The sequence below is a fragment of the Acinonyx jubatus genome, chromosome X, assembly GCF_027475565.1.
Source record: "Acinonyx jubatus isolate Ajub_Pintada_27869175 chromosome X, VMU_Ajub_asm_v1.0, whole genome shotgun sequence".
Taxonomy (NCBI): domain Eukaryota; kingdom Metazoa; phylum Chordata; class Mammalia; order Carnivora; family Felidae; genus Acinonyx; species Acinonyx jubatus.
In genome coordinates, this window is record NC_069389.1 from 115235380 (window position 1) to 115241734 (window position 6355).

The following is a 6355-nucleotide window of genomic DNA, read 5'->3' on the forward strand; positions in this document are numbered from 1 at the left end:
TATAAAAACACTTACCATGCAAATGCAAGTGAAAAGAAAGCTGAGGTAGCAACATTTATATCAAATAAAACACACTTTAAGACAAAGACTGTAATAGGAAACAAAAAAAGGACGCTACATGAGGATAAAGGAAGTAATCCAACGAAAGGATGTTAACAATTGTAAATATTTATACACCCAACATGAAAGCACTTAAATATATAAACTATTAACATACATAAAGGAAGAAATTGACAGTAACCCAATAAAAATAGGGGGTATTTTCTTTGAGGTGGTTGACATCTTTATTGCTTTGGATTTGGGCGTGTGGGGGCAGGTGATCAGGAGCTCTTAGTGGGGCCACCTGCTTCCTCTTCACCATGATAGGCTTCTGGCTGTACAGGATGGCACTGGCTTTCTGAATGACGGATCTGGGCAGTACTCCTTCTTGGGGACCGTGTGCCTGATTCTGCTGAGGGTGGCCCAGGCTTTCTCATTAATGGTGGTCCACATGGAGGAAGTGGTAAGTTTTCGCTGGCCAGATCGTGGCTCCATGACCACCACTACACCTTCGCTGTTGGCCACCGGCTCCATGCCCACAGTCTTGTGGTGATAATCAGCCCATTGTAGCAGAAGGAGTTGTGAGCCTTCAGGTTATTGGGTTCGGTGCTGTATGTCTGCTGGATCCTCTGAATCAGGAGGGCGGAGCAGTTTTGCATGACCACCCACTGCAGTTGGGCAGACATAGCCATTCCTCTCACTATGGCATTGGGAGATGGAAAGAGCAGTAATAGTAGGGGACATTTGCACCCCACTTAGAGCAATGGATACATCATCCACACAGATAACACAGAAAAGGTGGTTTTGACTAATACATTTGACGAGATAAATCGAACATTCAGAACATTCCATCCAAAAACAGAGGAGTGTGCATTTTTCTCAATTGCCTTTTTCTTTATTCTAAAGTCCTATTTCAAAAACTATTTAATGGCTATGAACATCATGGTTTTCATCTAAAAGATGCATAGTCCTGCCTTTGCATTTAGGTCTACAACTTAAGTGGACTGGATATTTGCATGTTGAGTGAGGTAGGGTTATACTTTTCTCATTTTTGAAACGGATATCTAACCATCCAAGCTCAACTCATGGAAATGAACATCTTTTCACATGATTCTGCAATTAAAATCCAAACGTGCATATGTGCAAGGGTATTTTGTGGGGCTCTATTCTATTTCATTGTTCTTTTTTTTTTTCTGTGAACAGGCCACACTGTCTGAATTATCAAAGGTTTTAAATGAGCCTGATGTCTAGAAGACAAAATCTAACTACCTTGTTTTAAGAGCGTGCTGTTAGTGGATCTCTGAACTTCAATATACATTTTATAATTTGGTTGTTACAAAAAAAAAAGTGGGAGTTTATGGTGAATGCACTGATCCTATACATTTGCAGAAAATTGACATCTTTACAATATTGATGTTGACAGTGAACCTTAATTTCCATTTATTTCCACCTGATTTAATTTCACCCAGTTTTAATAATACCGCCCGAAGAGAATTTACACTTTTCTTAAATCTAACCTCATGTTTGTAAAATTATAAATTGTGTATTTTAAAAATATTTTTTTACTATTTTTTTTCTCATTTTAAAGACATTTCTCAGAGGGCTTTTAGGTTTAAGACAAAATTGAGGGAGGTACAGAGATTTCCCATATACACCCTGCACACATGCAGGGCATCCCCCACGATGAATGTCTCTCACCAAATAGTACACTTGTTACAATTGATAAACCTAACATGAACACATCACGATCACCCATAGTTTATGTGATGATGATGATGGTTCATTGTCAGTCTTCTACATTCATTGTATGGGCTAGAACAAACTCATAATGATATCATGCAAGGTATTTTGACTGCCCTAAAAATCCTGTTTTCTGTCTATTCATGCCCTCCCTCCCACAGTAACCACTAATTTACTGTATCCATACTTTTGCCATTTCCAAAATGGTCATGTGGTTGAAATCACGTGGTATGTAGCCTTTGTAGATTGGTTTCTTAAACCTAGTGATATGTACAAGAGGCTGTTTTACCGTATTTTCAATGCCTGAGAGCTCACTGTCTGGAAGTATCAGTGTATTTACCCAATGACCTACTACAGAGCATTTTCGTTGCTTCCAAGTTTTAGCAATGAGATATAAAACTGCTATAAACATCTGTGGGCAGTTTTTTTCCCCCTACAAAGAGAGTTTTCAAATCTTTTGTGTAAATACAAAGGAGCGTTAATTGCTGGATCCTACACTAACCACCAGTTTAGATTTGTATGAAACCACCAAACTCTCTTCTAAAGTTGTGCCATTTTTCATTTCCGCTTGCAGTGAATTAAAGTTCTCATTGCTCCATCCACATCCTGACCACACTTGGTGTTGTCCGTGTTCCAGATTTTTGCCATTCTAATGGGCACGCAGTAGTAGCTCACCGCTGTTTCAATCTGCATTTCTCGGATGATACAGGACGTGGATCGCCTTTTGATGTGATTTGCCAATCACATACCTTCTTTGTGAGGTGCCTTTGTCCCATTTTTTATAGGGTTGTTATGTTTTCAAATCGAGTTTTAAGAGCTCTTGGTACAGTTTGGATAAAAGTACTTTATCATGTGTTGTTTGCAAATGTTTTTCTCCCTGTTTATGCCTTGTCTTATTCTCTGGGTATTTTAAAGTGCAAAAATTTTTAGTTTTAATGAATTGCAGCTTCTTTCTTTCATAAATGTCTTTGGTGTTGTATCTAAAAAGGCATCATCAGACTCAAAGTCACCTAGGTTTCCTCCTGTGATATCTTCTAGGAGTTTTGCGTTTTACATTTAGTTCTATGAACCATATGGAGTTAACTGTTGTGACAGGTGTAAGGTCTGTGTGTAGATTTTGTCCAAGTAGATGTCCACTTGTCCCAGCACCATTTGTTGGAGACACTACCTTGCCTCCATTTTGTTGTGCCTTTGCTCTTTCGTCAAAGATCAGCTGACCATATTTATGGGGGTATACTTCTGGGCTCTTCATTCTGTTATGTTGTTCTATTTACCTATCCTAATGCCAACACCACACTTTCTTGATTACCTTTATATTAAGTCTAAAAGGCAGTGTCAGACTTCCAGCTTTGTTCTTCAATTGCAATGTCATGTTGGCTCCTGTGGGTATTTTCACTCTCCCTGTAAACTTCAGAATCAGCTTTTCAATGTCCACAAAAAGTAACTTTCTGGGTTTATAATTCAGATTATCACAAATCTATACGTCATTTTGGAAGAAAATGACATCTTGGCAATAATTACTATTCCCATCTAATAACACAAACTATCCATTTAACTCTCAATATTAATCAGTTCTCTAATTTTCCTTATGTAGATCTTGCATAAATTGTTAGATTTATACCTCAGTGTTTCATTTTTGGAGGTGCTCATGTAAATGAGATTGTGTTTTCAGTTTCAGGTTCCACTTGCTCATTGTTGGTAGCTAGGAAAATAACTGACCTAGGAAATATATTAACCTTCCTATAATCCCTTACTAGTTTCAAGAATTTTTGTTGGTTATTTTGCATTTTGTGCAAAAATGAACCATGAAAAGTTTTATGTCTCCATTCTGAATCTCTATACACTTTATTCCTTTATCTTGCATTACTATATTAGCAAAGACTTCCAATACCATTGGAAAGGACTGGTGAGAGGTGGTATCCTTGCCTTGAACCTCATCTTAGTGGGAAAGCTTCAAATTTCTCACCATTCAATGTGATATGACCTATATAGGTCTTTCTGAAGTCTTTCTCAAGTTGATAGATTTTGCCTTCCTTCCAAGTTTACTGAGATTTTATCATGAATGAGTGTTGGATTTTGAGAAATGCTTTTTCTGTATCTATTAACATGATCATGTGATTTTAACTTTTTAGTTTGTTAATGTGATGGATTGATTTTAGAAAAGTGAATCATCCTTATACATCTGGAATAAGTCCCACTTGATAAAGGTGTATAATTTTCTTTGTTTGGATTGTATTTGCTAACATTTTGTTGAGCATTTTTGCCTCTAAGGTCATGACACGTATTTGTAGTTTTATTTTGTTGTAACATCATTGTATGCTTCTGGCATTATGATAATGCAGGCCTTATACAAGGAGTTCAGAAGCACTGCCTCTGCTTCTATTCTCTGGAAGATGTTGTACTGGTGTAATTTCCTCCTTAAATATTGTACAGAACTCACCGGTGAACACATTTGTCCTGGTGCTTTCTATTTTGGAAGTTTATTTATTGTACCTTTACATTTTTTTTTAATTTTTTTTTTTTTGACGTTTATTTTTGGGACAGAGAGAGACAGAGCATGAACGGGGGAGGGGCAGAGAGAGAGGGAGACACAGAATCGGAAACAGGCTCCAGGCTCTGAGCCATCAGCCCAGAGCCCGACGCGGGGCTTGAACTCACGGACCGCGAGATCGTGACCTGGCTGAAGTCAGACGCTTAACCGACTGCGCCACCCAGGCGCCCCTTACCTTTACATTTTTAAATACATAATGGTGTATTCACATCACATGGATGTTCTTGCGTAACTTTTGGCAAATAGTGTCTTTTCAAGGAATTGGCCCATTTCCTCATATTATTCAAATGTGTGAGCACAACGTTGTTGAGTATTTAACAGGCTTTTAGTTTCCACGGGACGTATAGTAGTAGTGACCACTTTTCTCTCGCAGTATTACTAATTTGGTTCCAATTTCTTTTTCTCTTCTCTGAGTTTGGCTTTCCTTGATCTCTTTGAGGAATATGCTTTAGGTTTCCTTCATTGACTCTACTATTTCCTGTCTTCACTTTCACTGATTTATGCTCTGAGTCTTATTTTCTTCTGCTTACCTTGGATTTAATTTGCTGTTGATGCTTTTGTTTCCGAGGGTGAACGCTTTGATGAATGACTTTAGATCTTCTTTTAGAATATATGCCTTCAGTGCCAGAAATTTCTCTTCTGTGTATTGCTTCCTTTGCACCTCAAAACTTTTGTTAATTTGTGTTTTCATTTTCATTTAGGGGAAATATATTTTAATTTCTCAAGATTTTTTTTACATTTTTTAAAACTTTTATTTATTAGAGACAGAGACAGAGACAGAACATGAGCATGGGAGGGGACAGACAGAGAGGGAGACACTGAATCCGAAGCAGGCTCCAGGCTCTGATCTGTCAGCACAGAGCCCGACGCGGGGCTCGAACCCATGGACTGTGAGATCATGACCTGAGCTGAAGTTGGACACTTAACCGACTGCGCGACCCAGGCGCCCCTCAAGATTTTTTTCTTTGATCCATGTGTCATTTAGATCTGTGTAGTTTCATCTTCATGTTATTTTGAGAACTTCCAGTTACCTTTTTCTTAGTGATTTCCAGTGTAACACTACTGTGGTCTGATTTCTACTCTTTCAAATTTATTAAGGTAAATTTCATGCTCCCCAATGTGGTATATCTCACTGGATGTTTACATTTGAGAACAATGTGTCTTCTGCTGTTATTGGATGAAGAATTCTAAATATGTCAAATTATATACAGTTCGTTGTTGGTGTAGCCAAGGTCAACTCTGTCCTTTCTCATTTTCTGCCAGCTGGAACTACCCATTCCTAAGAGCAAGGTGTGGAGATCTCCAAGTATGATAGTGGATTTACCGGTTTCTTCTTTCAAAGTTACGCTTGTACCTAACGAAGTTTGATGATCTGTTTTCACTCATGTACACATTAAAACAAAAGATAACATCCTGATCTGGCTTTGGCACGAGAGTAAATCTAACCTCATAAAATGAGTTTTGGAAGTTCCCTCCTCTTCAATTTATCAGAACAGTTTGAGGTTTGGTGTAAATTCCTCTTAAATGTTTGTTAGTATTCATCACAGAAACCATTGGGTTATGAGCATTTCTTTGTTGGGAGATTTTAATATTAAAATCTCCTTACATGTTAGTGGTCAGTTCAAATTTTCTATTTCTTCCTGATTTGGTCTCGGTAGGTTTTATGTTTCTAGAAATTTATCCATTTTTCCAGGTTATCCAACTTGTTTCCATATAATTGTTCACAGTAGTCTCCTGTGATCTTTTGTATTTCTGTGGTATCAGATGTAATGTCTCCTGTTTCATTCATATGAGTTTTTTGGGGTCCTCTTTTATACTAATCTACCTAAAGGTTTGTTCATTTTCTTTGCACTTTCAAAAAGCCAACTCTTGGTTTCGATGAGCTTTTCTATTGTCTTTTTAGTCCCTGTTTATTTGTGTTCTGATCTCCATGTTTCTAACATTGGGGTTCATCTGTTCTTTTTCTAGTTACTTCAGTGTAAAATTAGGTTAACTGTGATCTTTACTTTTACTTGTTGGTGTTTG

General features: G+C 37.7%; 1 pseudogene; it reads right to left on the reverse strand.

Moving 5' to 3' along the window:
• Nucleotides 1–204: 204 nt before the first annotated feature.
• LOC106976717 (60S ribosomal protein L28-like) lies at nucleotides 205–1093 on the reverse strand (annotated as a pseudogene).
• Nucleotides 1094–6355: the final 5262 nt, after the last annotated feature.